Raw genomic sequence first — 11,538 nt, 5'->3', positions numbered from 1 at the left:
TGAAGACAGAGTAATTCACTCAAGGGCTTGACTCTCCTTCGAGCTGTGAAGTATATTGTTGCGTACACCTCGTTCAGCAGCAGAAACACAGGAGTACATTACAGCCCTTTCTAGTCAATCACATTCGCCTTGCTGTCATTTCTGGTGTAAAAGGACAAGATGAGAGCAGGGAAGAGTTCATTGTGTGTGGGATTCTTTTCAGGAACAAGATTTTTTGCCGGTGTGTGCCAGCTCTGCAATGGGTCTTTTCTGCAGTTGACTAGAGTTTTTATCTTTAATGCATTTCTATTCCACAACAACAAATCCATCTCTGAGGAACCCAAGGGGGCATATATGGTTCTTCCCCTCCTCAGTGAATCCCCACAGCAACCCTGTGAAGTAGGTGAGGCTGAGAGGAGACAGTGACTGGCCCAAGGCAGTCACCCAGGCAGCTTCATGGCTGAGTTGGGATTTGAACCCTGGTCTCCCAGGTCCTAGTCTGGCACGTTAATTGCTACACCACTCTGGCTCAGGGGTGGGGGAAGGCATTCGATTCACTTCACATTTAAAGGTGTACCTGCCAGCACTTTCCTAAGAGCCAGTGTGGTGTAGTGGTTAGGAGCGGTGGACTCGTAATCTGGGGAACCGGGTTCGCGTCTCCGCTCCTCCACAAGCAGCTGCTGGGTGACCTTGGGCCAGTCACACTTCTTTGAAGTCTCTCAGCCCCACTCACCTCACAGAGTGTTTGTTGTGGGGGAGGAAGGGAAAGGAGAATGTTAGCCGCTTTGAGACTCCTGAAGGGGAGTGAAAGGCGGGATATCAAATCCAAACTCCTCCTCCTCCTCCTCCTCCTCCTCTTCTTCTTCTTCTTCTTCCTGAACAAGAGGACAGCTATCCTTCAGACAACAAGCAGCTATCCTTCAGAAACTGTGACTTCTTCACATTTTGCAATGCTGTTCTCCGGCTGAGTAGTGCACACAAATATGCATGTTGTTGTTGTTGTTTAGTCGTGTCCGACTCTTTGTGACACCATGCACTAGAGCACGCCAGGCACTCCTGTCTTCCACTGCCTCCCGCAATTTGGTCAAACTCATGCTGGTAGCTTTGAGAACACTGTCCAACCATCTCATCCTCTGTCGTCCCTTTCTCCTTGTGCCCTCCATCTTTCCCAACATCAGGGTCTTTTCCAGGGAGTCTTCTCTTCTCATGAGGTGGCCAAAGTATCGGAGCCTCAGCTTCAGGATCTGTCCTTCCAGTGAGCACTCAGGGCTGATTTCCTTAAGAATGGATAGGTTTGATCTTCTTGCAGTCCATGGGACTCTCAAGAGTCTCCTCCAGCACCATAATTCAGAAGCATCAATTCTTCGGTGATCAGCCTTCTTTATGGTCCAGCTCTCACTTCCATACATCACTACAGGGAAAACCATAGCTTTAACTATATGTCGGCAAGGTGATGACAAGTATGCATATACTGTGGTAAAATGCCTGTGTGTGTGTGTGTGTATACACAGTGAGAAAAAAGCTCTCTCTCTTTGTGTGTGTAGGGCAAAACCATGTACAAAAATGGAGAAACTGGCACTATAATGCTGATGATATAACTGTGGGGAATTGAAGGAAAGATGAGAAGCTGAAATTCAAAGGTTTACCCATCCTTAGCTTTGCAGCTGATTTCAAATCAATATGCAACTCCTTGCCTTTGCAGATCTTGACTACATGCAGAAGCTTTCTCTCCCCCATCCTGCTTCTCAGTTTCTTCCTGATTCTCTCTCCCAGTCTTCTTTCCCTGTTTTTCTTCTTCTCCTTTCTGTCTGGAATATCAAATGCTTCTCTGCCCTGCCAGTCCCCACAAATTCTGAGAGAATTCCTCTGAGACTCAAAGCAAAGGGAAGAAAAGCATGAGGCGAAGGCAGGGTGGTGGGGGAACCCAATGTCTGGGACTGGAGGATAAATTGCTGGGGAGGGACGGTTGCAAAGCAGAGCCCACCGAACCATGGACAGCTCCACAGCGGTGGACAAGCTGCTCTGTACTTGGAGACGGCAGTGTACCTTATTTCATGGATTTGTCCACCTAGCCTAGGACTTTCTGCCCCAAATGGCAGCTGCTTTCCAGAGTCTCAAGCAGAAGTTCTTCCCCGGTGAGCCAGTGTGGTGTAGTGGTTAAGAGCGGTAGTCTCATAATCTGGGGAACCGAGTTCGCGTCCCCGCTCCTCCACATGCAGCTGCTGGGTGACCTTGGGCTAGTCACACTTCTCTAAAGTCTCTCAGCCTCACTCACCTCACAGAGTGTTTGTTGTGGGGGAGGAAGGGAAAGGAGAATGTTAGCCGCTTTGAGACTCCTTCGGGTAGTGATAAAGCGGGATATCAAATCCAAACTCCTCCTCCTCCTCCTCCTCCTCCTCCTCCTCCTCCTCCTCCTCCTTCCCGTTGCCTGTGTCTTGAGCCTTTAAGAAAAACTCCCCACAACCTTGGAAATAAACCTGTTATTTTTCTACAATTGATTCATTCTGCTCTGCAAAGCCAACAGTTGATCCAACTGGGTTTTAACAGGGTTAAACACAACTTTAATAACTTTTAAAAGAGTAGAGTAGGATAAAGAGGTTTGATACATATATCATAAGCACAAATGTCCCTAACAAGGATTACTTTACTAGCTTGCCAAATACACAAGTTGGCCCCAGTATTTCTGCTGATTAGGGTTGCCAACTACCAACAATCAAGTTCTTCGATTCTGGTGCATGCACTAAATGTCTGGTCCACGTTGCACCACTCAGAGGACGATGAACAGATAATGATCATAGAACTATAGAGCTGGAAGGGACCGCGAGGGTCAGTTTAGAGCAAATGTTTTCCTCCTCTACTTCTGATCAGTAAAGAAGGGGGAGGGATTCCCTCAGTTAAGTCTCAGCCAGACAGGATGAGCCTTGCATCCTTCTACAAGTTCACCTCAGGACCTGCAAGATATCTGCGCAGGCTGACATAATTCTCTGGCTGCTGCGAACAGCCTGTCTCCCCACAGGACTCTCAGAAGCGAGTAAGGTCCCGGAAAAAGATGTTGGAAACAAACCTCCAATGGTTTGGAAGACAGCCAATCAAAGTTTGCAGATAGAGGATGGCAACCCACAGGCAGAAACGACTTAGAAAACAATCGCCATACTTGTCCTTATCTGAGGTCACAGGAATTATTCTGAATGTGTGTGTCCCTCCCTCAAAACAGCCCTGCTTTCTTTCTTGTGATCTGGTATTCTGACAAGGACCCAGGGCTATATGATCCATTAGCAGTTGCGAGCGGAATGCTCAGAATGAAGATAAATGAATCCCATTGACATCAATGGGGCTCATTCATCTTCGGCTCAAGTATTCCGGCTCAACCCTTTTGTGAACCAGGCTGTAGTCACCTCTGCTGAAGAGGGGGCAGTGGATTGATGACTGTCTCCTCGAGGGGGGGAAGTGAGAGACGCATGAATTTGAAAACAAGCAACCTGCCCACCGCCCAGCCAGCCCATTGAGTCAGATGAAACCACCTGAAACCCAAATACCGACGGTCACGTCTGCGCAATCGGCGATCTTCGCAAAGATTAACACAGCACACCAGGCCTTGTAAGGTGACCCAACAAGGTTGCTCCATAAATTGTAATGGTTGCTTGTCCCAGGCTGCAAAACCAGTGTTTGCCTGTCAGCACACATGGTGTGCTCAGGCAAAGGTCGTGGCTCACAGACCTCAGAGTTCTTACTCCAGATGCTGCTGACTTATTTATTTATTTATTTTTATTTTAAAAATCAGTGCCCGTCATGAGGGGGAAAGGAATGTCACGCAGCCAACGTCTGGACTCCTATGCAGTGTACATTAGAGGCAGGCCCAAAGGGAAATGAATATGGTGGCTTCAGCTGCCTCAGAGGGCCTTCTCAGTGGTAGCACCTGCCCTGTGGAACACCCCCGCATCAGATGTCAAGGAAATAAAGAACTATCTGGCTTTTATAAGACGTCTGAAGGCAACCCTGTTTAGGGTAGCTTTTAATGTTTGATGTTTCATTGTGTTTTTAATATTCTGTTGGGAGCTGCCCGGAGCGGCTGGGGAAACCCAGCCAGATGGGTAGGGTATAAATAATAAATTATTATTATTATTATTATTATTATTATTATTATTATTAGATGACAAGCTAGATAGCTCAGTTGGTTAGGGTTTGGTGGTGATAACGCCAAGGTTGCAGGTATGATCCCCATATGGGATAGCTGCATATTCCTGCCTTGCTGAGGGTTGGACTAGATGATCCTCAGGATCCCTTCCAACTCTACATTTCAGTGATTCTGTTGCTGAGGACCGAGTGACTGGTGCTTTGGTGCAGGTGCCTCCAGTGCCGCTTCCAGTAAGAACACTGGAAACTACCTTAGAACATTGGCGAATTGAGTTCAGTACTGTCTACTCTGACTGCCGGTGGTTGTCCCTGCTCAGACAGGGGAAACATTCCAGAGCCAGTGTGGTGTAGTGGTTAAGAGCAGTGGACTCGTAATCTGGTGAACCGGGTTCGATTCCCCGCTTGTCCACATGCAGCTGCTGGGTGACCTTGGGCTAGTCACACTTCTCTGAAGTATCGCAGCACCACTCACCTCACAGAGTGTTTGTTGTGGGGGAGGAAGGGAAAGGAGATTGTTAGCCGCTTTGAGACTCCTTAGGGTAGTGATAAAGCGGGATATCAAATCCAAACCCCCAAACCCCTAGCCCTACCTGGAGATGCCAGGGATCAGTCTTGGGGCCTGTCTGCATTCACAGCAGATGCTCTGCCCCAGAGATGTGGCCATTTTGTCAGCCTACCCCTGTCAACCACAGGGATTTGGTCCACTTTTTGGCCCACCCAGTCCGATGGCTCAGATCGCAAACTCCCAATCAGATCATGTCCTCCTCCAGATGTCGCGATGCATTTTTGATGAGCAAATATACTTATTTTACATCAAAGATGTGTACGGAATGCATGTTTTATGGAAGAGTGCATTAAAAGCTGTGCGTTTTATGTTTGTGTGCGTTCTTGCGAAGAAAGAGAAATGGCACACAAAAGGGAATGGGACAGAGCAGGGATTGAGCAGCAGGAAGATTGAAAATGGGCAGCATTAGATGCCCGAGACTGCGCTTGATTTGAAGTCTATTGCTCCTAGGATTAGTTCCATTTCGAAGTTTCCTGCTGACTTAATGGGCTTCACCTAGATTTAATTGCATGTTTGTATATGGATTATCATATTACAGACAATTGATTAGACCGAATCTGTTTCTATAATTAGATTGACCTTTCAGTGATTATATTGCTTCTAAAAATGCTTGTTGACACTGCTTGGGTTCTCTAGGCTTAATAGAGAGCTTGTGTCACATAATAATAAGATGCAAAGCAAATTAGAGGGTCATTTTATTGGAACGGCATTAGTACACGACAAAAGAGAAACCACTTCAACACACATTTTATGGACCAATATAGACATATATATACAAACTACTGCTGTGTCAAAATCGGTTGTCTGAGTTCTCAAATGTTTTCTCCCCCTATGAAAGAGGCTTTTGCTTGTCTGCCTCTTTCTTGGAGCACTTTAGGAAAAAAAATGGGGGGGCAGGTTTGGACTTGTTGTGACCTTGTGACATCTTCTCTTGAGATTTATTTGAAGCATGAGCAACTGGGGACACTTGCTAATGATTGCTTTTAAGGGAAGTCCAGGCCATGGCAGAGATAATTTTGTTGAACAAAAGAGGGGAGACTCACAAACACTCATCAACCCCTTTGAAAGTCAGATGTCTGCAGCCCACCCATGAGAATGTCTACCCCCAAAATACCTCCCCTTCCAGGAATTTTGAATCCAATTTCTTTTCTCATAAATTCATGGAGAAATTGGGAGGTTTGAGGGGGGGGTAGAGGATGTGGGATGGAAATTGGTTTAGCGCTACCGCAAAGTGTCAGTGGGCCCTGGATTTTGTCTTGCAAACTCAGCACTGAGTGCTTGCATCGGTCAACAAAATCAAATCAATAATGAAAACACTTCTTTTGGTTGCTCTTTCTCCTCCCAGTTCAATTCAAGGTGCTGCTTTAAAGCTTGAAAGACCTCAGTAGCTTGGGACATATATATAGGTTCCTTCCCCCATGCTTCATTTGAAACCTGAGGCCCTGCTCCAGATTTTTCTGCCGTCCGAGGTGCAGCTATGAGGAGTAGGGACTTCTAAGTGGTGGTGCCCAGCTTGCAGAATGCCCTTTCAGGCGAGATCCATCAATCCCTGTCACCGTGTGCTTTTGGGCAGCTGACTAGCTTCTTCTTTGGTGATCACTCGTAGCCGAGTAAGATTTTCTTCCATGAACACGGTCTTAACCGTGAGTCCGTAAGTGACCGTGGAGGCCAGTTCTGGATACACACGTCCTTCCACAGTGGGGACATAAGTTTCTGGGTGGGAGTCGATCATGGTGAGGGTTTTCCAAATGTGCCCTCCTCTTAGCTTGTTTCTCCTTTTCACCCTGAGTTCATGCTTCTTCAAAGTCCATGACACCTTTGGTAAAGGCTGTTCTCCAACTGGAACGCTCACAGGTCACATTGAGTGCTCCAGTGACTAGCACACAGTCCCAAAAGACCTTTGGCTGACTGTGTCTTGATCCATTTCTCTTTTGACTGCTGTTTTATGAATTGCTGCTCTCGCTGCTTAACAGAGTTCTTGGCCCCTTGTGTTAATGATTACTGACTGGTATAGGGTTGATGTGTATGTTCACTTTTTTTTGGCATGATTTTATTTTGCAAATAGTTTCCTGTTGGGTAGGGAAGGTGGGATAGATGCTTTCAAAAACAAAACATTGATGAAAGAAACATGCAAGGAGGATGCCTCGGAGAGAAGGCAAATGGTTTTCTGGGCTTACGCTGCCCAACAAAAGGAAGAGAGCTTTGAGAATCCCATTAATGCCCTCCCGCAGATGAGTCTACAGCAGATGTAACACAATCTTTGCTCCGGTGGCTTCAGTGAGATTGAGTCACTCGGCTGCAGAGGATCTGGTCTGGAGTGCGGCACGTAGCTTATGGTTGCGAAGGATTTATTAAGGCAAAGGTTACTCGAGGCAAATCCATCATGTAATCTTAGATCTGACAGGGTGCTGCCATCTGTAAGAAGCAAGGGACTTGTAGCAGTAAGTGCTACTTAAAACTGAAGGGAGGAGAGACTCCCCCCCGCATGATAAATCGGGTACCTGCTACATGTAAAGTACGGCAAAAGGCAGAGTAATCGGACGTGAAATGGAATTAGGCGAGGCACGAGGTGATGATTTCCCACAGACTGCCTCTGCCATAGAAAGAGAGGAAATGTTTGTATTAAGTCAGCATGTTAAAAAGTGCTGCATTAAAAAAAAAATCCTTGCTGCACAACACAGAGGTACCACTAAAGCCACACATCCCTCCAAAAGTTCACCCTATGGTCTTGATCCCTGCAGTCAGGTTGACCCACCCTGGGCCAGATCAAGGACCATTTGTCCCAGCCTGGATCTGGTCCCAAATTAGTTCAGGTGTGAGGCTGTCTAGATCAGCCCCATCTGGTATGCAGGCTAAGACCCTACCTGCCCGCAGACTGTCTTGCCAGAGTAGTGCATGCTCTGGTTATCTCCCACTTGGACTACTGCAATGCGCTCTATGTGGGGCTACCTTTGAAGGTGACCCTTAAACTACAACTAATCCAAAATGCAGCAGCTAGACTGGTGACTGGGAGCGGCCACCGAGACCACATAACACCGGTCTTGAAAGATCTACGTTGACTCCCAGTACATTTCCGAGCACAATTCAAAGTGTTGGTGCTGACCTTTAAAGCCCTAAACGGCCTCGGCCCAGTATACCTGAAGGAGCGTCTCCACCCCCATCGTTCTACCCGTACACTGAGGTCCAGCGCTGAGGGCCTTCTGGCGGTTCCCTCACTGTGAGAAGCCATGTTACAGGGAACCAGGCAGAGGGCCTTCTCGGTAGTGGCACCCGTTCTCTGGAACCAGATGTCAAAGAGAACAACAACTAAGACATTTGAAGGCAGCCCTGTTTAGGGAAGCTTTTAATGTTTGATGCATTACTGTATTTTAATATTTTGTTGGAAGCCGCCCAGAGTGGCTAGGGAAGCCCAGCCAGATGGGTGGGGTATAAATATATTATTATTATTATTATTAAAAAACAAAGAAACCAGTTAAAGCATACAGCTGGAAGGTAGGTAGGGAAAGGAGAAGTTGTGTCTCCTTCTGCTCACTGACACTCCTGACCGAGAGCAGTGGGGTCCATTTCGTGGTGTGCTCCTTCGTGAGGGGCTTCTCCACAGGGAAGCAGCTTGCAAAGAAACACCCTAAAGCATGCATGATCGGTGCCTCTGCTGACAGAGCTGTCAATCCTGTGTGGTGCTGCTTCAAGGAGGGGCATCAGGCAAGAAGGAGTGTCAAGTGGCTGCTACCTTCTCCTGGGAAGACACAGCCAGCCGTGGGGGTAGGATCTGGCCTTTTCGTGGGGTTTCCACTCCTGGTACCTGACTCCTCTTTTGACCTGCTGCCCTAAACACACTAACAGCTATGGATAGCTCTTGGCCAGACACCTCAACCTGGATCAATCCGCAACTGCCTGTATACAACTCATCTGAGTCCCTCCAGATATGCCCAGTTTGGCTTGGGAATTGGCTGACTCTGGTGCACAGCCCTAGTTCCCTCACCATCCATGGTAACTTGGACATGCTGCAGAAAAAAGGCCTTCAAGAAATGCGTCTTTCCTGGACTACGCAGAATTGGATAAGGTGACAGGAAGGATCCGAAACCGGTGGGGACCAGAAGTACTTAGAAGACTGGAGTAAATATGTGAACTGTTTGAAAAACAACTGTAATCAACAGATTACGCTAGTAGGACTGCAAGAAGTTTTATAAGGAGGACTATATGAAATATTGCAGAAAAAAATTACGAATAGAATTATTATTTAAGGATTCTTAAAAGTAATAGCAAAATTAGTGAAATGCAGATTAAGTGATAAAAATTGAAAAACCTTCAGATGTAGTCGATGGACATCCAAAATATTGTATAAGATATGAATATATGTTATATGATTTATGGAAATTATATGTAAAATTGAATAAAAACTTATTTTAAAAAAAGAAAAAAGGAAAAAAGAAATGTGACTTGCTTAAATCGGCAAGGAAAACCTGGTGGCTTGGCTTTTTTCCAGCCTGGCCAAGAAAGCCACAGGAGCATGCCCAGTAAGCAATTTGCTCTGAGAAATAAATGGTGGTGAACTGGAGCCTTTCTGAGCCTTTGCCTCCAATCAGTTTTTTCCAATGCTGTGCTTCCTTTTTGGAGAATAAGAGTCTCTTAAAGGGCCATGACCTGGCCTGAGAGCATGCCCTTTTCCTGCACCAACTGCCTGGTACAGTCTCTGCACCACTGGACCCATGAATTAACGTGGAAGTGATAATCACTCAGTTTCAGTTCCTCATTTTCCCAGTCTCCAGTTCTCCACATTTCCACATAATCCTCATGAAAATTTATTAGTATTTTAAAGTGATTTGCTCCTAATATACACATTTTTGTATGCAATTTCCTCCAATATGCACTTTTTTTTTGGCAAAGAATATTGTCCCAATTATAATGAATTTTTGTATGTTTCCTTTTTAAAAAAATAATATTTATTACTTTTAAAAGTTACAAAAAAGGAGAAGAAAGAAAGAAAAAGAGAAAAAAGAGAAAAAAACAAAAGAGAAGAAAAGCAAAAACAATACAATACAATATATAAACAATACAAACCCAACCTAAACCCATTAAACTAGACACATAAATAAAGCAGAACAAAAACAATTTAAAAACATTCCTCCTTTTCCATACTCTATCCTTCATTCCCTTGTTTCCTCGACTTCCTCACACCTCCCTTTTTGTATCCCACTTCTAGTACTTGTTTCAGCAAATTCTTTCCATCTTTCTCTATTTTCTATCATATTATAAATAACACATTTTTTTTACCCTATTTCCCATTAAGACTAAAATTACTTATATGTACTTAGCTTCTTATAGCATTTCTGCTAAATCCAAAAAAAACCATTCCACCATTTTTCTAACAGTCATTACTTTTACAATATTTCTAAATATACACTTTAAATTTTCCAGTGTTCTTCCACCGTCTCCTCTCCCTGGTTTCGGATTCTGCCAGTCCTTTCCGTCAGTTCCATATAGTCCATCAACCTGGAGATCTTATGTCCGAGGCTCTTAAATCTTTTCCAAGTCCCTTCTGCAGATCTTCTTCATATTCTTTGATGCTCGGAAGCAAATCTCGGGAAAACTCCAACCTAGCAATGCTTTTATTCCTTCTGGATAGTTCAGCCAAATTTCCATAGTTAAAACTAAAGTCCATAAAGAATTTCAGGACGTATTTCAGGATTCCTCCAAATCTAGAGGCCCCCAAAACTTCAGGCTCCTCCAAACCCAGGCCCATGTCCCAAAAGTCAATCAATCCCTGGATAAAGGGATCTTTCCAACTTTCCTTCTTCAGTCCAAGCCGGGATCCAATCCTCAAGATCTGACTTTTGCTAGGTTCAATCATGGAAGACCTCAAATTATAATCCTCAATTTGCTTCTGAAATATTGAGGATCCCGCTTGTACTACTTTAGGTTTCACAACAACAACAACTTCCTCCTTTTCCTCCACCATTTGTCCTGCCAAGGTATTTTCCTGTGCCAAGTCTTGAATTGTATCTGTGTTGGTACTCACTTTTTGACTCAAATTAGTCACTTTCTGTTCCAAGTTATCAATTTTAAAGATCGTGTCATCTGTCTTTTTATGAAGCTGTTCCAGCGAGTAGTTTATCTTATATAATACAGTCACAATAGCTTCTCCTATCAACATTTTGAATGCTCCAAGGTCAATCTCTGGTTCTCAGAATCCTTATCTTGCAGCTGGAGATCTCCCTGTTACCCTCCTGTAACAGTTTCACATGCTCCCTCTAGAGGGAAACAGTCTCCGCTTATATCAATTCTTTTAAGCACGACTCAAACAAATAAAAATAGTTTCAATTTTCAGTTACTTTTTCCTCCTTTTTTGAACGCAAAAGAGGACAATGGAAACAGTATCTTTCTTATTTTAGCTAGCTGTCAAATCCGTTCTGTCAATGAACATTCCCCAAACGTCATCTGGCAGCCCTTTTCCAGGTTCAGAGCAGTGGTAATTTAATTTTCACTCTCTCCTGCAGGCTCACTAGGTCCAGAGCTTCCCCCCTCTTCTCCTGCTTCCAAGGGGGTTTTTGTATTTTTATCTGATGGAAATTTAATCCTTTGTCAAAAACTTTCAGAGACTTTAGCTTGTAGCGTCTTTGCTTCAATCTATTTACAAAAGCGGAAGGCGGACTTCCTGTTTAGAACCTTCCCGCTTCGATGCCAAATTAAAGTATTTAGAGTATTTAGAAATCCAATTTTCTGTTCTACTCACGGGTAGTTGTTTAAAATCCAATCGTCCACAGGAAAAAGTCAGCGCTCTCCGGCAGCAGCAATGCGGCTTCACTCCGTGAAAGAAGCAGTCGATTCAAAGCACCGCGCCACTCACCCCATGTCGCTCC

The 11,538-nt window shown here is 44.9% G+C and overlaps 1 long non-coding RNA gene across 1 annotated transcript in view; it reads right to left on the bottom strand.

The window, feature by feature from the left end:
- Positions 1 to 580: 580 nt before the first annotated feature.
- Positions 581 to 11,538, bottom strand: part of LOC310746269 — a 467,056-nt gene continuing 456,098 nt past the window's right edge. The window contains exon 3 of the long non-coding RNA XR_014540557.1: positions 581 to 812. This is a non-coding gene — a long non-coding RNA (uncharacterized lncRNA). The remainder of the gene's footprint in view (positions 813 to 11,538) is intronic.

Source organism: Podarcis filfolensis (assembly GCF_964270895.1).
Source record: "Podarcis filfolensis genome assembly, chromosome: 12".
NCBI classification, from domain to species: domain Eukaryota; kingdom Metazoa; phylum Chordata; class Lepidosauria; order Squamata; family Lacertidae; genus Podarcis; species Podarcis filfolensis.
The sequence above is the reverse complement of the archived record's forward strand: the minus strand, read 5'-3'. Positions and strand labels throughout refer to the sequence as shown.